General features: G+C 38.6%; 1 pseudogene; it reads right to left on the bottom strand.

Moving 5' to 3' along the window:
• The window catches only part of LOC144368937 (ATP-binding cassette sub-family A member 13-like), a 405,121-nt pseudogene that overhangs the window by 103,504 nt on the left and 278,935 nt on the right, over positions 1–22,682 (bottom strand).

Here is a 22,682-nt window from a genome sequence, read left to right as displayed (position 1 = left end):
AATCTCTCATACATCCTGTTCTTATCGTTACTATCTGGTAAATGCTAATTTTACTTTTAAATGAGATTAAACTTATTATACTGTTAAATCAATTGTCCACTAAATGCTTTTGGCAAATTGTCATATGCTTTCAGCTTCATTAGACTTTATCATATTTCATTCTCTCAATAAATATAGAAGATTTCTTCAGTTACCAATGAAGAAACAGTCTCAAATGGTGATTAATATATGCAAGCCACACTCATTAGGGCCAGGAATTGATCCTGACCTTTCTAATCCAAAGAACAAGGTCTTTCCACTAAGGAGCATAGCCTTTGGAGAAAATTCACCAAAATGCTGGTCTGTTCAGTTGACCTTTAGACTCAGTACAGCTACCTGAAAGTATTTAACCCAGAAAGAACACATTAACTGGAACTACCAAAGCCCTGCAAATATAATGAAGAATTAGACTTATATTTTACAGTCTTTCTCTACTCTATCTAAAAATGATCAAGTTTATTTTATAAGTTAGGAAAAATCATCACAATATGTTCATATGATGTACTATATATATATCATATAATATATATTAAAAATAAACTTACATAATTGTCAATGCATATTTCTCACTAGATAATATACAGTTTTTCCCTTATAATTCAAACTAAACACTTAACTAAGCTAAGTATAGCCTTAAATAATGTGTTTTTGGGCTACAGCAAATTTAATAACAATTTTTTAAGGCATTTACTATCAAAATATGATTTATTGTCTTTTGCATGTAGACATGAAGAAAGTACAAAAGCTTCATTTAATTCTTTCTTATTTTTTTCTTGACTGCTACTAGTTATAAATTTTGATCAGTCTTAAAGGAGCTTATTAATTCCACTTTTCATAAAACTATATCCCTGGATCAATTAATGTACCTCATGAAAAGATTTTATATTATTAGTGTTGGTATAGGAACAGCAGAAGAGTGTAGCTTTTAACTCAGGAATTGGTAGGTAATTAAGGAAATGACATACTAATGGTGATGACTTCGTATCTCATTTTAAGGAATTCTCAATCATCTCCATACAAGTGTGAACAAAGACATATGAACACTGAGTTAATAAAGAGTCCACGCATTTGAGGGGTTGTAGCTGCATTCATGGAAAAAGGATCCACAGTGTTTCATTTAGGATATGTAGAGACTGATCACATGACCAGTCTATCCAGAAACAAGCACCATTCTTTTTAACTCCACCAACATCCTCCTGGCCCCAACTGGAATCCTTACCAGTAGGAGAGAGAGATTCTAAACTTCCTTGCACTAGAAACTAAAAGCATAATTTTATCAACTGTGATTTGATAGCAATGAAAAAATATCACATCAACACTATAGTTTATATGCATGATGGTTAATATGACATTATGATTTTGATATGCGGTGCCCCTCAAAAGCTCCTGGGTTAATACAGCAATGTTGGAAGGTGAAATGCCTGGGTTCTGAGAGCTACACCTAACCAGCCCATTCTAGTTTGGATGGGCTAAGTGGATGTTAACTGTAGGGCATGGCTGGAGGAGGTGGGAACTGGTACCATCTTAGTACCCACTGAGGATGGATTCTGCCGTGGAAGGGTTCATCTTCCCTGCTGGCCTTTCCCCTTTCTATCTCCGCTTCCTGGATGCCAAGAACAGATATTGCCCTTCCACCAAGCCAATCTGCCATAATATTCTGCTTTACCTTGGCCCCAGAGCAATGGAGTTACCTGCCCATGGAATAAATCTCTGAAAACCATGACCTCAAAATAAACTTTTCCTCCTCTCAGTTCTTCTTGTTAGGTATTTTGGTCAAAGCAACAAAAAGCTGACTAATACATATGGGTTATATTAGATGTTATGACTGATCTGAGAAGTCAGATGCTATTTTTTTTTTTTTGGTTTCTTTCATTAAATCTGTAAGATCATATTGTTCCATGACTTACAAATGAATACTTTTCTTAGAAATGAATATTTGAATAATTGTGAGTTTTTAAGACAGAGAATATCAAAATAAAGAACAAAGGAAAAGAAAGACATAGGAAAATGTAATAAAACTGCTCTTATTACTTATTACCAATTGATTTAGACCAATTTTATTTTTGCAAAAATAGTACCTATTAGCTAGCATTTTCTTTAGGGAGGCAATGATGTTTATAATTGGAAGTAACAATGTGTTTCTACCTGCCATGCTTTTAGACTTTAATGGATGAAAATGTTCCTGGCTAGTTTCCTCTGTTATCTTGTCCCCTAGAATTGACCTGAATTCTGAGTTTCTCACCTTTGGGATTGTTTATTTGGGGTCTGATTTATTTTTCACCATAGTTCCTATGTATTCCTGATGGCACATGTCATATTACAAACTGATAGAGGGGGAGGAAAATTATATTCTGCTTCTGCTGATTTCAATATTCTTCTCAAGCTAATGCCAATTAATTGTTCTGAAAGCTTTCTATTTAAAGGCTAGACATATTAACACAGATTACTGTCAAACCAGATCTGTAAAAAAAAAAAAATCACTGAAATAGATCATTCCCCTCATTGAATGTGTAATGGATATTTACATACTTCACTGCTTCTGCACAAACATGAGGCACAATAATAAAAAATAATATTGGCCATCATTCAAGAGACAGCTAAGTCTGATCCAGTCTTGAGGAGTAAAGCTGCCTGATCAGGTAGACATCAGTTCTTGAGTCATTGGGAATGACACCAGCAGCACATCCTTCAACAGGGAGCTCTGTACCTTTCTCAGGTGATTTCCTCAAACTAAGCATCAGTCAAACCCTGGGAACAAATGAGAAATCAAAGCTCATGTGAACAGCAGGAAGCCAGAAGGGAACAGTGTGATCAGAGGTGAGAAAAGAGTGCAGAAACAAAAAGGGTTAAAATATAGACTCAAAATAGAGCATAAGGTCTGAAGTCTATACCCATTGGTCACACATGGGCTGTCAGATGGCTTGAAGCACAGGCCAAGAGTGAGGAGAGACAGAAGAGAAGGGGAATGGCAAGGAACAATTGGAATGTGTCTACAGAAAGCATTCAGCTTGACCTAGACACCTATTTGGACGTTTGGAAAGTACCCTAAAAGGTCCTTGCTAATGGGAATGGCCTAATGAAGAGAAGCATTTCTCTATTTCTTAGCAGAATTTACTGGTTTTTATTCCTTTAGTAAAAACTAAATTAGTACTAGGCGATATAGGAGAGAAGGCAGAATCCATATAGATGTGTTATGATCTGAAAGTAGGGTCAGTTGCTGTGGCCCATCTTACACTGTAGTGTCCGGCCACTGCCATGGTGACATTGTGACAAGGCACTTATCATTGTGTGGTAGTAGGAGCAAATGTGACTCCATTTTGTTTTATGACTTCATCCTGTAAACAACCATGCCAAGTAGAAGAGTCATGACTGGGGCAAGGTGTTCTTTTCCTTTTGCTATAGAAACCTTTAAGAACACAGAACTACCTAATGGGGTATTGTTTCTGTAACTAGGGTAACGGGACTCTGTTTCTGTAACTGGGGTGCCTGGGCTAACTGTGATTGGTTAGACTTCCCTCTGCTTGACTGCACTGTCCCACTTCTGTAACCTGGCTTGCTTGCATTGGCTAGACCCCCGAACATCCTTTTTGCGGTTTTCAGGCTTATAAGGAGTGCCCTTGCAATTGTTTGGGGCTGATCAGGGGAACAGCCTTATGTTCTGGTCAGCCGCCACCGGTGCGCTTCAATAAAGGCTTGATTTGATTATCCATGAGTGGTCTGGAAGTCAGTTTATGAAACCCAGGGACAAAGCTTTAACTATAACAATTGCATTAACTCATCCATCATTAATCAGTATTTCACCATCGAACCATCTCTGAGAAAGGCACCAGGTATGCAGCAATGACCATCTTCATAGATCTGCCTTGGCTTTTGGAACAGTTGCAACTGTGCATCCTTTGTTCAATTATCACCAAGCCAGGACATGGCTCTTATAATGCTACAGATGGGTTTTTAAATTAGAATGCATTTCTTTTTCTGGAATTTGAAGGCAGTGGATACTAGCACATTTCCATTGAATTGCAGTAGGAAAAATCAACAAAAGACACATGCATCCCTGTTCTCCTCTTGTTCATGCCTTCAGAAATGGCACATTGCCACTGACTGACCTGAGCTTTGGAGATGATGGCCAGGATCCGGGGCATGGTGGTCATTAGCATGGTGCACAGACCAAAGATAAAGTTCAATGAGATGTAGGAGATGAAAGCCACATCTGAACTGGAGAAAATTCTGGACATCAGATACATCCATGGAAGTGTTGCATATCTGAAAAACAGGGTGGAAATTTATATTTATTCTCCTATGTTTATTTTTATAATGACTGAATTACAGATGCAATTTTACTGGCCTGGTAATGTTTTTGTGTACATAGTTAACAAAAATACACTTCATGTAATATATCTCATGGTCTCCAATAGACAAAGCGTTCTTCCTGCGACTTCCAATGACCCTAAACATAATGGAAAGAGCACTGTGTACGTTGGTTAGGAGCCTGACCGTCCAGCTTTGGGACCTGGGGCAAATCAGCTGACATTCCCTCACCACCTCTTCCTGCAATGGGACACTCCTCTGTTCTGTGTCTCATCATGAAGAAATAATGCTTGGGGCTGGGGTTGTGGCTCAGTGGTGGAGTGCTTTCCTAGCATGTGTGAGGCACTGGGTTTGATCCTTAGCACCACATAAAAATAAATAAATAAAATAAAGATATTGTGTCCACCTATAACTAAAAAATTATTTTTAAAAAAGAAATAATGCTTATTTGTTACAGTGAGAATTGAAAAATAATGAGAATATGAAAAGCCACCAGTGCTCTACATAAAAATAAGGCATAAAGATAAAATCTGAAAGTTTCATGTACAGAATGCATATTCATAGTAGGCACTATGCTGTCACTTCCACAGTGTCCTCTACTCCTCCACACACACCCCAACAATGTGAAAGGTGGAACTCTGATCCTTCTCTTCCAGGTAGAGCAACCAAGAGTCGACAACTTTTTCAAACTTTCAGAGCTGACCATACATGAGTCTGGCACGGGATTAATTTCTGAACATACCAAGACTGAGTAAGAAGGAGTATTGCTAAATACTGAGCCCTGGAAGCAGTCCCTGTGAGTTTCTGATGACATCTACATCTAAAAATCCACCCTGTCCCTAAAATGAAACCTTTTATTTTCTTCGTTTTATCTCCCACAGTCTTAAAACTGAGTTTCATTCATGGCCAACTTCCTTCTACTTCCTTCTGTTGCAGCAAAATGTATTGCACATTGTATTGCACACCATATTAAAGGAAACTGGCACTTCGAATGATAGTTCCAAATATCAGCAGAGAAGCTACTTACTTTAAATCATAGCCTTTCCCATAAGCTTCATACATCCAGAGTCCTTGTGTGTTCTCTGTACACTGAAGGTAAACACATCACTGTTTTCTTTATAGTGACTGTTAAACCTGAAATACTTCAGAGTACCTTTAAATGACTAAGCTTTTCTTAATATGTTAACTAGTGAGACTGAAATGATGTGAGATGTCAGGGCCTCAGGATGGTTACTATCTTAGTTAAACTTTCCTTTTCAGAAGAAATCTGTGATACTGGAATGTATTCCTGGGCTAAAAACTACATTCTCTTATTTTGGAAAATATTTGGAATATTATATATAAAATCATATAGTATCTCAGAAACTTTCCTCAATAGCAGTCTACACCCTAATTTGGACTTGATGAAAATTATTTGAGCACATGCTAGAGATGAGAGCCATAAAACAATTATTCTAAAATACTTGCTGTATAAAAGAATTAAGTTAAACCAAAATAATTACCAAGAGAGAAACTGTGACTTCTCATTTCTTCAAACTGTCAATATCTGTCTGAAATAAATTACTACACAGAAGAATCAACCCCTGCCCCCACTCATATACACCACTTATCTATATTTTCTCCTTTGTTGTCTCTTCTGGGGCAACAATCAAGTGCTACCTTCTGTTATCTAACTTTGTTGAGAAGCAAATAAAATCACAGTATTGAAAGTATTTTTGCAACTGACATATAAGCAATAGCAGCATGTGAGTCAAATTTGGGGGTAGCTTTAATTGCCATAAAATTTGTTCTGGGAGTGAACAAAAAATTGTCTTAACTTAAAACTACTGGTTCAAACTCTATATTATAGAACAACATGTAACAGATTGCTTTTCTTTTCCACATGACAGACTTCATAATAGCCTAAAATAACCATTTTGGTCCGCATATGCCTCCACTACAAAAGACCAGATCACTCTTTGTTCCTTGTAAAACATGATATCCAGCCAGCTCTCTCTATTAAATTTGGCAATGTGGGGTTTAGAGGAATTGGGGAAAGAGGCTCTGCACTGGGCATCTGATGTGGTCAGCATTGCGCAAAGCACAGCAGGATCACCACCCCCTTTGATCAGCATCTCTGCATTGGAGGATGAAATTTAAGAATGCCTTCCTCCAATCTATTGGAGGGACTAATCCTCACCTGGAAGCTAGGCCCTGCTCCACTGAAGATGGCTCAGAATCTGCACTTTGTTATTGTTACATAAGGTTTCCATACTGGGTTTTTTCATTTAAATATTTGACAAGTAGATCAAAGCATTGTCTAAGAAAAGTGAATCAGAGACAAAGACATAGTCTAAATGATGCCACCAGGGAGCTCCTATTGCTACATTAATGAGCAGCCTTTGAGAGTGGCTTTCAGCCAGTGATGATTCCACCACATCACTTTTTTTTAACTACATTTTCATTAGTTACCTTTTGAATACTTGGTTGAAATGAATATATTAGCAGCTCAAATCCCCTTATCTTTTGCATTTTTTAAGAAAAAAATTGAATCGACTTGTAGAACATAATTTATTGAGGGGGTGAACCCTACTTTAGCTTTTTCTATTCCGTGATAGTGATATTTTACTAAAATATAATGTATCATTTTAAGGATTTTAGAATTTTCTGGACATTGGTGTACTGCTGAGTAGTTTCCTGGAATTTATGGCAGGGTATTGTTATCACATCCCCCCTTCAAAAACTGACCCTTTCCCTACTCTGTGTGAATTTCCCAAGACACCAGAGAGGATTCTGTGACTTCATCCTCATAATCATTCAGCACTAAACATGCCCCAAATATATTCTAGAGTTTAATTTTTTTTATATACGAGCTAGACTATTTTTTCTTTCAAAAAATTTTAAGTATTATTTTCCTCTTTTTAATAATCCCCTTCCATCAATTTTTACTTGAAAGAAAAAGATAAACACTGTGACTAGGCATTTGTGTTTTGTTATCTTCTAGAGAGCATCTATTCATTTATCTCAGCTCTTATTTTCTTAGAGTCCAACTCATTGCATGTCCCTCCCTCAATCATGGATGTGTTCTGAGGTTCCAGCTTGTTCTGGGACTCAGCCTTCCTGGAGATTGTTCTTGGGCTTCTGGTACCTACAGGTCCTGGTGGGGACAAGAGTGAGTCACCTCTGCATCCTCACCCATAGATGGCTGGGTATGCAGGAGATGCAGCTCCCCAGACTGAGGCTCTCTCTGCTCTGTCACCCATAGTAGTGGGTCACTGGTTTCAGAGTTTCACAGTGGGGTGGCTGTGCTCCAGTGAGGAAATAATGACCTTTTAAATCTGGGTTAGTCTACGACTAGATGTTACCCCATGAACTCTTTTGGGCTCTACTTTATTGGAAATTAGTCCAGATAGCAAACACAGTCTGACTTATCTTTTATATCTTCTTATTCCTGCTAACCTAAGAATTCTGAACAGGAAGTTTGTAATAGAAATTGTTTATCAACAGATCTGTGAGTCTTTAAACCTCTTTTTAAAAAATGTAGTTCTATACATAGGGAGAATTCTTAACTTGGTGCAAATTCCTAAAGGAGCTCATAATCAAATTTATGGTTAATAAAATTTCCTTAAAATATGCTTATAAGGGGGCTGGGGATGTGGCTCAAGCGGTAACATACTTGCCTGGCATGCATGGGGCGCTGGGTTCGATCCTCAGCACCACATACAAATAAAATAAAGATGCTGTGTCTACTAATAATAAATATTTAAAAAAATTTTCTCTCTCTCTCAAAAAAATATGCTTATAAGAATTTCTAAACATTGACCTTATATTTCTTAATTTTTGAAATCTGTTCCCCTAAAATTAAAAAAATCATTTACTTTTTGTTAGTAAAGTCCATTTTCTAACTCTATAAGATATATAACTTATGTACTCAATGGGATCAACAAACTAAAAATCAGGCCATATACATATATAGTTCTTTATATAAGAGCTTAATTTCAAACTGAATATTTAAAAAAACATGTCTACTATAGCATGTTTTATAGCAGAGAGCATCATATCTCCAAAAGAGTAAAATAATTCCAAGAGTAACAATAATAGCTAAACTTAATTTAATTGGACTCTGTACCACTCATTAGACAAGCTGTTTGCAGGAACTATCCAATTTAATCTTTCCAGAAACAGAATTTGAGTTTTACAGGGAAATACTGAGGCTTAGACAGAAGAATTTATATTTCCAAGGCCACAGTATTAGAGAGTAGCAATATCAATATTCCTGTTGCCCTTTCTCTGTCCTCCTACATATCCTTCTACCTATTCGTCTATCAATTAATTTATTGATCCATTCATCTGATAATGATGAATACTTCTTCAAATAATTTTTCATCACCTAATTAGATGTTCTAAAAAATCCTGAATCACTGATATAAGAAGTATGTAAAAATCATTTTAGTTGTAATCTTAGGCTTAAATTAAAGATGAATGTTTTATTTCAAAACAGCCTTGAATTACGATAAAGTCAGTACAGTAATTATTTCCCTATAAGAAAGTGTCTATAAGCAAACACATACGCTGGCCACATAAGACACATATTTCTGATATCAGATAGGGCATTATTTAGGGTTCACTTGTAATGATCCTGATTAGTGTACATATGAGAAATTTGTACAGTGATTTTTCTCTTTATGTGATTTTTTTCTCTGAGAAAAAAAGTAATCAAAGTCAGGCAAAACATTTTCCAACTACTAACGTTATAGGAGAGGGAAATATATGCCAGACAGCGCTTCACAAGAGAATCTCCTCAAATGCAATTTCAGAGCTAACTGGATTATGTATTTGAGCCCATGATTAATGTCAAAGTGAGAATAACAGAGAATCCATTTCCCACTGCACAAGTTTGTCAAACAGCTTGAGGGCCTTTCTGAGACAGGGCCAATGCCATCTTCATTATGACCCTGTCACCCTTTCTCCCTCCACGGGAGCATTTATCATCTTGCTCAAGCTTGTTTGTTCAGCGTCCCTTGTAGAAGCAACATAATTGCTCAGGAGGAGAGAAAATCATGAAGCCAACAGCAGGTTCAAAGCCATCCTGAGGGTTTTCTCTTTCAGAAAACAAACCATAATTTTGCAGCAGTGTTTCTCATCACATACCCGAAAAGTGCCAGCAGGAGGGCTGTGGCCGCCAAGTTCTCACGGAAAGTGAAAGCTGTTAACTGGAAGGCCATAATAATGGCGACACACAGGCAGACGGAAACCAAGTAAAAGAGCTGAGAAAATAAGAAGAAAAAAAGGGAGAACGTGTTGCATCAGTTGGTCATGTTATATGTATCATTAGCTACTTATCTCAAATGTTCCCGTTAACTTCTGCTTAAACATAGCTTCTACTTCACATGTTGCAAGACTGGTAGTATAATTTGTCCTAGACAATCAGGACAGTCACTGTTATGGGCTGAGTCATGTCCCCCCCCCCCGCCCCAGAATTCAACAGTTGAACACCTAGGACTTCTGAACATGACTGTATTTGGAGACAGGGCTTCAAAGAAGTGATTAAGTTCACACGTGAAGCCTGGTCCTATGTGATTGTGCCCTGATAAGAAGAGGAAATCAGCACACAGATACACAGAGGGATGAAACCACAAAGACACAAGAAGCACCATCTACAAGCCAAGGATAGAATCCTCAGAGAAACCAACCCTGCTTGTACCTCAGTTTCAGACTTGCAGCCTCCAGGACTGTGAGAAGATAAGTTTCTGCTAAGTGCCCAGTCTGTGGTATTTTAGGGTATGACAGCCCTAGCAGCCTGACAGGGTCAGTTCTACCCATCTTCTTTCAGAAAGGTCAAGGAATCCAGCCACTCCCCAAGAACAAGGCTCTGCCCACATGTAGAATGAAGGGCAGGCTCCTTGTCCTGCCCTCCTACATAGCCTTCCTTTGAGATACTCCCACAGGACAACAGCCAGGGCGCTTCTTGGGGCTCTCCATACTCAAAGATTATTCTTTGGGGAGCCTCTGGCTGTAGAGCTCTTCTCAGTGTCACCCAGGTGGCTAATTCATGCTGACTTTTCAGATCTCAGCTTAAATTTCATTTCCCTCTTTAACCTCCCAATTTGAAATTATCCTCCTCCCTATTGCCCCTTTTTATTTTCTCAATACATCTAGCTCTGAGCCCCTTCTACCTGGTACATTTATTTAGTGGTTTTCTACTGCTTCCCATTAGATTATAAGCTCTATGACAGGAGAGATATTCTCTCACTTTTTCATGACTTTAGGATCAACAATTATGTCCATTTGAGTAACTAAAATAGCATACCATAGCCTGAGCGGCTGATAAATAACAGAAATGTATTGTTCACAGTTTTGCTAGCTGGGAAGCTCAAATTTATGGCATCAGTAGATTTGTTTTCTGGTGAGGGGCCGCCCACCTTTTTCTTCATAAATGGTACATTTTCGCTGTGTTTTCACATGATGGAAATGGAAAGAGATCTCTCTAAGGTCCTTAAATAAAGGCACCAACCCATTCCAGAGGGTTCCACCTACATGACTAATTTCCTCTCAAGGTCCCACCTCCTAATACCATTACATTGACTATTGGGTTTGAAAGTTGGATTTTGGGTGGAAATTAACATCCAGACATACTTTGACACATAGAAGGTCAAATGAATAAAATATTTTATTCATTTATTCTATTCATCTAATGAGTCATCAAATAGAATGATCAGGGAATGGATGCATAAAGATAGAAGAAACAATAAATCAAGAAGCTAATAAATCCTCCCTATCCTGAAACTCCAAAGATGAATATTATAGGTAAATAAGAGCCTCACATTGAGTGTGAGGAATAAAGAGATTGTCAATTACGGAGGTAGCAAAAGAAAAACCCTAGGGTTTGGGAAAACTTTGGATGCTCTTTGGTATCCTGGTCCTATGACTTGGTTCATCTTCCCTTTCTCTGGGGATGGTGAGTCCATTAGACACCATGAATGGGAGACGTGGAACAGAAGAGTGACTCTTGGCCACATGTGGTACTGCACCAAATTGAACAGGAGGTAAAAGCAGGCGCTGAGCCTGTGCCATACCAACCAGAATTATGATCCTGGATGAACCATTTCCTTTCTCCAGACTTCAAGAACCCCTTGGTAAAGATGAGGGCATCCAAGGACCAGCATTATTCAGTCTTGTTTGAGATTCATAAATTACCTTGGGTTTCTAATGAAAGTAAGACCTCAAAGACCTATCCACACCCATAGAACACAATCTTGCAGGTGGGCCCTCAGGAATCTAGGGAAGTGTCTAGATGGTTACTACCACTAAGCAGGCTTAGGGAAAACCCTGATTGAGATGAACTCAGGTGTGACCTGCATAAACTGTACTTTTTTTAAAAAAAATCTAGGTTACATGATCAAAAAGAAGCAAATCTGCTAAATTCTAAGCCAGCTCAAAGGAATAAATACTACATAAGAGCAACATGTTAATGCATCAGATTCTGCACAAAATAACACAGCTGTTATAGAACCTAGTTAATGGCAAGTACTCTGCAAACGTTAAGCCTGCCCTACTCCCACAGACATAAAATTTCTCAAATCATAGGATGAGTCATTTATGAAGGCGCAAGGACAAAAATATCACAGTCCTACAAAAAGGGCAATGCCACTCTGTAACAATGAAAGTGACTACTGACCATCAAAGAGCACTTCTCTCAAAGAAGATGCACTTTGTAAAGCAAGATAAATGTCCTCAACTCTAGGGAACAGCTCAACAATGCATCTGTTACTGTCTTCTTCGGGACCGCAGATAATGATCAGGAGAGTTTCTGCTGGGAAACTGAATTCCTGCAAGAAATATTAATAACTGCTGTATAAACTAGAGAATGGAGCTCAAGCCTCAGTGGGGGTGCTTTTAAGCATGCAGATGACAGATCTTTTCTAATTATTTATTAATCACCTCATCACCCACCCCTTCAAAAGTGCATATTAAAGGTGATTATTTATTCATTTCCCTAATAAGAAACTTTGCATTTCTGGTCAGGCTCTTCATTTCCCAGCCTGAGATTCCTGAGTCTTTGCCATATGAAGCATTCCTAAATGACAGATAATGACCAGTAAAGGTGACTTAACCTGAAATGCTCTCAATAATAAATGATCCCTTCTTTTGTGGATAGTCCCCACACGCCCAGGTCTCCTCTTCCTCACCCTCCCCCCCCACACACACATACATTGAAGGGATCACTAGCATAGAGGTTACTGGGATCTCATCCCAAATCCTACCATGTCATACAGGAAGTGAGTGAACCAGTAAGTCCTGTAGCCAAGGCCACTTATGTGCTGCAATCTCTTGGCTCCAGTCACTCTGTCCCTCACCACAGAGCTACCAATTGATGCAGACAGGATAGAGAATCCCAGCACAATGCAGAGGGCAACACCACACTGGCGGATGCTCTCCAGGCTGTAGGCAAAACAGAATAGCTTGTTAGATTTAGAGGAAGAACGGGGGTCTTCTTTCTATTAAAATCAGGGAAGATAATCATTTAGGCAAACTAGCTGAATATAAGAATTCTTTCATTAAATCCCTGTGACCAACTTTGGAGACATGGATTATTGTTCAGAAGCTAAAAGACATAACTGAGAATTATAAAGTTGAAGAGCAATTTCAAATGAAAGACATGCCCAGGGTGACATTCAAAATACAGTGTGGACTTTGCCTACATTGGAATTTCTTTGTTCTACAGCAGCCCCTGCCAATAAGGGGCATTTGCATACCTTACAGGCCCATCTCCAAATTTAGTTACTTAAAATACCAAAATAATTTTACAAATGGTCAAGGTCTAATCATACACATTGCACACTCTCTTGGGCACTTTTTAAAACTAGAATACTACTCTTGTTCTTTTGTCCAATCATGTGCTGCCTGCTCTCCTCTGTTCCACCTCTGGGAACAGCAGTGCACAAATGATCTTTCAGGTGTCCAACATGATGAAACATTTCACCACCAAACATCCGCTGGGCCATGCTTTCTTTTCCAACATGTCTTGTTCTATAAAAGATGTCAACTAGCCCACTCCTGGAACTCTAGGCAGGTGTCAGAGACTGTTAAAGATATTATCTTGAAAATCACTATGTGAATGAGAGGACAAACTGCAACCCATCCTTTCTGTGATGGTAATGATTTGAGGAGAGAATGCCAATTAAGCATATTTTATTCTCACCTTGGTAGGTCATAGCAAGTGAATAAATAGTATTTATATTTATTATTGAATTTTAACTAAAAGTTTGTCAAACATGATATGGAAAGGGAGATGGAAGAAAAAAAGAGAAGTTGGACAGAACTATATCTTGTAATAAGACAAAGGAAACTGACATTCTTACCTAAAAGAGCTGGCTTTAACACCTGCCCAATGGCTCCAAGCCCCATTGGGACTGTGAGGAAAATCTCACACGAGAAATACCCAGGGAGGACACTACTATATTCACCTATCTGAATTCCACATTTATGATGTTAAATTGAAAAAGTGGCCCAGAAGATGTGCAGTCCCATAAGCTGTGGGAAACACATACCCTTAGGATGATTTCTGCTTAAAAACAGAGCTGCGTGATATTCTCATCCATTTTAAGCTCAGTCAAAGCACTGACCCTTTTAATAATCACTTTCCTCCTGCTTTTCAAAGAGATGCCCAGGCCCTGTGCCGCTAACTATATATGCCAACTTCTCTCCCAACATATGTCAAAAAGGGATCAAAATCACCACTAAGAGATTCAAAGATATTCTTCCATACTTGGGGCCCTTCCAGCATTCCTTCAACTCACATCTTGTCTTCATTCAGCAAGGATCCTCCATATGGGTGGCTATAGAGTGTAATTCCTGCGAACAACATTTTGAAAAGTAAGCCTTCTGCTGCATGGTGACACACAGCCCACCTTCAACCCACATAGAGTCTCCTTGCCCATAAAACATCTCCCGGGTGCTTTACCCAGGCCTCAGTCCTTTAGTAGCAACAAATGGCAAATTCTGTCATGTAATTCAGCTAATGTGTACTGGGATTTTTGCATTGCTGCCCTGGTTAAACATAACTAGGATGTAGTATAAACGCATTATATGTCAGGTACTATGCTCATGTTATATGTTATCATTAAGTGTTGTGAGTATCTCAGTACTGAAGGAATATACCATTCATATTTTATGGTGAAGAAACAGACTCAGGCTACATAACAATATGCAGAGGAGGTCATCTGATAGAAACCAGGTCAATATTCAGTTCACATCTAGATCAAGCCAGATCTAGACAGATAGAAAACTCAAAAATTTCTTTTTTCCTTAGAACAATTTTTATTTTGGAGTTGTCCTTGGCTTTGTTTGCTTTCTCAGGCTTGTACATTAGTGCAATGCCAGCAGCCAATGTAGAGAAATTGCCATCAAGTTTCAAGTAAAAGGATTTCATTTAAAAAGTTGTTCATAATATCACACAGCATGGTATCTCTTCTCTAGCAAATCCCAGTCAATACTATATCAAGAACTCCATAACTTCAGGCAAATGGTTTGTGTTTCATCTTAAAGACACTGTGAACTATGAGAGTAAATGAGCTTCCTTTTTCTAATTGGTTGTTTTAAATGTTTGTAGATAAATTGTGGCTTGAACATGGAGGCCAATTCAGAAAACACAAAATCTTTGCTTTATTTTATGTAGTCACTCCTGTATTTTCCTTCTCCTTTGAACTCACTTTCAATTAATCCTGTTGTTTATATTTTGCATTCCCCTATGGGGGGGAACATCAAATTCTTACTAAAACAATCATGGAGTATAAATAAACATAAATAAATTAAAAGGTACAGTGTTAAAACAGACCAAAGTGCTCCAAAATCCCAACAGTTTTGCTGCCAGACACCTTGACTTCTGTCTGTTTACCACCTGTTCTCTTCAACTTGACCAGCCTTTTTATTTCCTCCATTGTGGACTCAATCATGCACTAAAGAAAGCTCTGAATCATGGCAGACAGAACAGTGGGAGCTAATGACCCAGCTAGTCTCTTGTACAGTTTCCAGAATAAGTTCTCTGATTATAAATTAATATTGTAAAGATATGCTGTCCTGGCTCCTGGGGCAGGGATGGGGCGGGGGTCCCATGTCTGTTGTGTGGGTTCCCAGAGCATTACAAACAGCTGCTTGGAGAGGACTCCGTGTCTGTCTGGACCACTAACATTCCCTACTCTTTCTCTCCCTTGTCTGTCTGTTGCTGAATGTGACTTCTGTCCTTACTCTTTATAGTATTTTCCAGTTACCATGCTTTCCAGCAAAAGGTCTGACCCATAGGCGGCAAGCCTTTCATTTGATGAGGAGTCTGATAGCGACCAGGTCTACCAGGTGGTCATATAAAAGCCAGCAGACCTTAGAAGTGCTTACACGAGGGGAGATTCTGCCAAGTGTGGCAGGTGTCCCTTTGGGTGCTGCAGAGAGGGGGAGTATAGTTGCAATGTTGTATGGTATTCCAGAGTCTGTGTACGAATGAGAGTATTCTTGATAAAAGCAAACTCAGAAAAGTGTGGTTAGCCCATGAAGATCTGGAAATCATGTCATTTTAGAAACATAAGAGAATACTGGAATTATTCAACTAGAAAATACAAACACACACACACACACACACACACACACACACACACACACACATATCTGGGGCAAGAGGAAGCTTGGAAATGTCTTCAGCTAGCTAAAGCATCATCATGGCTCACAGGAAACAGATTGGGTCTATAATGTTTTGGAGGGAGAAGTTGGTCCAAGGGGGAAGGTTCAAAAAATATAATTAATGAAAGATAAGATCAGAGAATGGGAAGCTCAAATTCTAGGGAAGAGAGAGGACTGCATATTGAGTTTAGTTATGTAGGCAATAGCTTTCTTAATCATAATAAAACCCCAGTCAAAATTCTGCAAATGAAGGCTCAGTGGAGGTCAGGTTAGTGAACAACTGGATGTCCTCAGAGGGGGACATGCCCAGATTCCTTGAGTTGAGAGCATAGAAGCTCTGCAACTTTTCCAGAACTTTTGCCTCATGCATCTCTCCATTGTGGCTGCTCCTCTTGATTTGTATCCTTAAAATAAAACTGTTTTAAGTGTAGTGCTTTCCTAAATTCTATGAATTATTCTAGCAAATAATCAAACCTGATGGGGTCACGGGCACTCCACATTTCTAGCCAGTCAGTCAGAAGTGCAGATGGCCTCAGAACCTTTGAAGTATAGTTGGCATCTGAAAAAAACAGCAGTCTTGTTGGGCACCATGCCCTCTGGGTTTAAATAGGCATAACTGAGTAAACCACTAGCGATAGGACTGAATTCAAGATCCAGTCCTCTCTCTTTCCCAGGAGTTGGACTAACCCAGCATCCCCACCCTCTCATCATATGCTTCTTATATTTTTGAACCTGCCTCCTTGGATCTCTCCAAAACATCATAGACCTTGACTTGAGAGGTCTGTGCTAATTCCACATGTTCAGTGGCAGAACTGAACTGCAGTGTACCCAGCTTCGTACTGAACAGAACACCCTCCATAGCTGATGTTTCTCCTCACACAGCAGAAATGTGGGCCTGGCCGGACAGAAGTCTCCTGTGCTCTCTGCATCCCACCCCTTCACACTCCCCTTGGGTCTTCTCAAGCCTGCCTTGAGTACCATGACTATATTCTACACTTCTCCCCACACACCCTGCGGGCATGTGAAGTCCAAAGCAACCTGCATCAGCCTAGGGATATTTGCCTCCTTCTCACCACCATGAACCACACCATCATCTCCTGCCCTCAGTCACCCAGGCTTAAATTTGAAGACTCCTCATCTGCCCACTCTTCTTCACACCACATGTCCTGGAGGTTTCCAGTTCTGTCACTTGCTCCTCAACTCCATTGCACAGCAAGCACCCCTCCTGGACAGCCCTAATTCACATCATCTTTCAGCTAGCCTCTCCCCAGTTTCATCATCCACTCCCCTCCCAGCAGCCCTAGAGAATTTCCAAGAAGTTGTAGAAATAAACATTCTTTCAACACAGATGTCCCTTACAATTAGATCCAAAGCTCTCGTATTATTATTCTCCCACTGATCCCATCAGTAAAGCTGGATTGCTGCCACGTTGGTAATTCACTAACTGTAGGCATGTTTTACCTTTTCCTTAAATTTTCTTATACTCTCTACACCAGTGACATCCATCTCCAATCTCATGTATGCTATATTAAACTTCCTTTTTTAAATCATGATTGCTTTGTTATGCTTTCTTTCCATCTTTTAAAAATATTTTTAGGTGGATACAATATATTTTTATTTATTTGTACTTTTTGTGGTGCTGAGTATTGAATCCAGGGCCTCACACATCCTAGGCAAGTGCTCTACCACTGAGCTATGACCCAGCCTTTCTTTCTGTCTTTATTGAGGTACTACTAACAAATAAAAAGTATTTAAAGACTGACCTCAAGTTCCAGTGGTTTAACTTTGATTCTTTAACTTTAAACAGTGCAAAAGTGATTTGCCTACTTCATACTTCAGTAGAAATCACACTTTAAATTTTAAATCTCAAACTTTCCTGGGATAATGAGGTGCAGCATAATCCTCTTTCATGAAGCTGGACAGTGGCAGAGAACCACAACTCAGTCAACCACGACATCACAAGGGAAACAACCAATCTGCTACAGTGTATTATATTGCAAAGTTATAATATTTAGTAGGCTAGTTGTATTAAATGCATTTCCTACTTACAACATTTTCAATTTACAGTGGGCTTATAAGAATGCAACGTCATTACTGAGTCAAGGAGCATCTATGTTTAAAGTGCACAATGTGATGTTTTAATATATGTAAACATTGTGAAATGATTATCATAGTCAAGCTATTACCATATCCACTGCCTTTTACACACTGCTGGTGGGAATGTGTATCAGTACAGCTATTGTGTAAAACAATACAGAGTTGCTCCCTGAAATTAAAAATAGAACTACCATATGACCCATCAATCTCACCAAAGGATTGATAAAGTTATATCCAAAGGAAATAAAATAATTTCTATACTACCATGTTCATTGTAGCATTATCCACAATGGACAATATGTACAGGTCACCCAAGTGTCTACTGAGAGATGAATGGATACAGATAATGTGGAATATATGGGTAGAGAAAATGTGGTATATGTAAAAATAGATTTGTACATGTGTATACACATATATTGACATATACAAATATACATACACATTATTATTCAATGTTTTTTTAAAATGAAGTGTGTCTTTTGTGACAATATGGATAAAATGAGGACATGTGCTCAGTGAAACAAGGCAGAAACAGAAAGACAAATACTGCATGACCCCAGTCATGTGTGGGATTTTCAAAAGTTTTAAACTCATAAAAACAGAGAGTAAAAGGACATTATCAGTGACCATTGTAGAGGACACTAAGAGATGTTGGTCAAAGGGTACAATTTCATGGATAAGGCGAATAAGTTCTGTGGATCTAACAAACACCACAGTGACTACAGTCAATAACACTGTATTGATTACTTGACATCCAAGGACAGTAGATCTTCGTCTTCTCACCATAGCCCATACACACAGGAAAGATGAATAAAATTGGCTGGAGTACAGAGACGGGAATAGAAGTAAGGGAACGGTGGTTCTCAAACACTGTCTAAGCCCTGACTTACTTATGAGCAGAGAGAAAGAGCTGATATCTAAAAGTATACAGTCAGCTCTCCTTATTCATGGGTTCCATATCTGCAGCTTCAACTAACCATGAATCAAAAAATATTTGGGAAAGATGTATCTGAACTGTACATGTGTAGACTTTTTCTTCTTGTCATTATTCCCTAAATAGTATGGTATAAAAACTACTCATATAACATTTACATTGCATTAGCTATTATAAGTAACCTTGAGATATGATTCAGGCATGGGATGATGGGACTCAGTTATATGTACACGCCACACCATTGTCATTTTATATAAAGAACTTGAACATCTGCAGAGTTTGGTACTCATAGTGGAGACTGGAACCACAGATGCTGAGGAATGGCTACAAAAATTAGCCTGTGGTCATGCATTGTATGCTATTTAGGACCCTGGGCTGTTTGTACAAATTCTTATAGAGCAACTCTATCATACCAGTATTATTACACCCTTTTCACAAGAGGCACCCGAAGTGAAGGTATACAAGAGCTTTCCAGAATCTGAGAGCTATGACAGGCTGGGATTCAAACCTGGGGCTGCAGACACCACAACCCATATTTCTACCAACATGTCATGGACCGCTCTTCAACACATACTCATGATTTTCCAAAGGACAGATCCATACAGTGGCAAGAAAACAGGTTGGATGTCAAACACTTCTGCAGCTCATTCTGCACTGAAAAGCTACAAATATTTTTGTGGAGAGTTCAACAATAGAATTTTAAACTACAAAGGTTGAATCTTTATTTGATCAGGTTGCATAAATACTTTTCTTACCTTGAACCATTAGATTCATTGCTAAAACACTGAAAATGGGGCTCTAATATTTGCTTTCTATGCCCTCATTCCTCTGTTATGAATTTATTATTCTTCAGTATAGCACATTTCCTGTGTTTGTCATTTTTTGGAGATTTAATCTAGAAGGCGAGAGTACATTTGGTTTCCCATCTCTCAGGTAGAATGATTGACTGTTCCTGTGGACAGTAATTCCCCAACATGCCAGACCCTAATCTGGATGTTTTCATAATACATTTTTTCTTATTTAGTAACCTGATAATAAAATTCTATGTTTAAAAGAAAGTGTAATACACATGCATTCCTTTATAAGTCAGTTTAGAGCATTCTAGAAAGGTAAATGGTAGAGTTTTACAGGAAAAAGGAACTCCATGGAATGGTCTAGCCTAGGGATACTAGAAGAGCAACAGAAAACTGAATGTGGCATTTTTTCCAGGAGCACAAAACTGATCCAGCATCTGCAAAGACCTGGTCTCTACCTCTCTCATCAATTCAACCAGCAATGCAAAGGGCCCTGAGTATGGAGCATCCACACTGGTGACAACAACATGCAAGGCAAACAACAGGAAACCTGAGCTATGGCAGAGAGAGACACTGATATAGTTCATGAATTGAGCTTCAGGTGAGTTCCCACCAATGGTAGCCATCCTGCCCTCCTTTTCTGTTTTGTGCACATGGATATAAGGCTCCAGGGGCTCTGCCTCCACCTGGGTCTTAAAAGTAGGAAGCTGCTGGTATAAACTCCAGAACTCTGCAAATTGCTACAACAGCTTCTTCCTTCCTGGAGTCTCACTCAGAAACATCTCATAGGAGCTTCAGTTTTTCATCTGATGCTGGCTGTAGAGTACTATAATTTTACATATTTTACACAGAGTAAATACTTAATTTATTAAAAAAGCACAGATGCTATACATGGCCCTACAGGGAATTCTAGTGGTCTTGGAACAGTCTTCCTGTTCTGTGCACAACGTTCATGTCAGAACAGATATAGGAAAACATTCTGATATTCTAACTTAGGTGGAAATTTGGACATCAGACATTATCTAATTAAATTTTATCAGTGATCAGATAAAGATTTGATACTTATTCTTTAATAGGACTGAAAATTCATTTAACAAGCATCTGTCAGGGCCACAATACCAGAGTGCACTGATGAGGCAGACAAGCAGGCCTTCCCTGGAGCTCAACACCCACCAAGGGTGACAGCCCATTTATGGAACTGTAAATATGGTTAAAGGACTCTATAAGGTAGCGAGGGAAGTTATTTGATAAGCTGTAAGTTCACCAAGGGTGGGGGGTGGTTCCATGAAACAGGGTGGAAAGGGAGTCCAACCACTTCTTAAGGAAGGGTCAAGTCTAAAGATGCATGTGAACCCTCACATATGCAATGAAAGCACAATTCATAGGCTGGGATGTGAGCTGCAGAAGCAAGACAGATGGGGACGAGGGATACGAACATAAAGCTGAAATGTCCATGAACTTTTGGTTCATAAATACTGAGTCATTCATTTTTATATTGCTATTTGGTTTACCACTACATTAGATGTTTATGGAACACTAGTTATTTTTTAATGGCAGCTTTTCAGGCTCAAACATACTTGAAAATCAAGCTAATACCTTCTCCTTTTTTATAGGTATATCATAGTATACATAATAGTAAAATTAATTGTTGCCTATTTGTAGATGCCCGCAACATAACAACATTGGTACTAAGAGGATTTTATATATGTGTTTTGCAAAAAGTGAAATAACCTTGGAGTTATATACACAAATGTTACGCATTTGCATTTTTCTCAGACAAAGGCGCCAAAAACATACATTGGGGAAAGGATAACCTCTTCAACAAACGGTGCTGGGAAAATGGGAAAGATATGCAGCATAATGAAACTAAAACCCCTATCTTTCACCATGTACAAAACTCAACTCAAAAGTGGATCAAGGACCTAGGAATCAGTCCAGAGACGCTGTGCCTAATAGAAGAAAAAGTAGACCCAAATCTTCATCATGTTGGATTAGGCCCCGACTTCCTTAATAAGACTCCTATAATACAATAAATAAAATCAAGAATCAATAAATGATATGGATTCAATGTAAAAAGCTTCTTCTTGGCAAAAGAAATAATCAGTGAGGTAAATAGAGAGCCTAGAGAATGGGAGCAAATCTTTATCATAAGCACATCAGATAGAGCACTAATCTCTAGGATATATAAAGAACTCAAAAATCTTAACACCAAAATAAAAAATAAAAAAACCTTATCAATAAGTGAGCCAAGGAATTGAACAGACACTTCTCCGAAGATGATATACAATCAATCAACAAATATATAAAAAAAAAGTTCTACATCTCCAGCAATTAGAGAAATGCAAATCTAAACTAAGATTTTATCTCACGCCAGTTAGAATGGCAGTATCAAGAAGACAAATAACAGTAAGTGTTGGCAAGGATGTGGGGGAAAAGGCACACTCACACATTGTTAGTGGGACTGCAAATTGGTACAACCAGTATGGAAAGCAGTATGGAGATTCCTTGGAAAACTGGGAATGGAACTATCATTTGACCTAGCTATTCCACTCCTCGGTCTATATCTGAAGGACTTAAAAACAGTATACTTCAGTGAAGCAGCCATTTCAATGTTAATACCAGCACAATTAACAATAGCTAAATTGTGGAACCAACCTAGATACCCTTCAGTAGATGAATGGATAAAGAAAATGTGGTATATATACACAATGAAATATTAAAAGAGAATAAAATCATGGCATTTTTTTCAGGTAAATAGATGGAGTTGGAGAATATACCGCTAAGTGAAGCAAGCCAATCCCAAACCCAAAGACCAAATCTTCTCTCCGATATGAGGATGCTGATTCATAATGGGGGTGGAG

The sequence above is a fragment of the Ictidomys tridecemlineatus genome, chromosome 12, assembly GCF_052094955.1.
Source record: "Ictidomys tridecemlineatus isolate mIctTri1 chromosome 12, mIctTri1.hap1, whole genome shotgun sequence".
Lineage (NCBI taxonomy): Eukaryota > Metazoa > Chordata > Mammalia > Rodentia > Sciuridae > Ictidomys > Ictidomys tridecemlineatus.
This window is presented reverse-complemented; position numbering and strand designations above follow the sequence as displayed.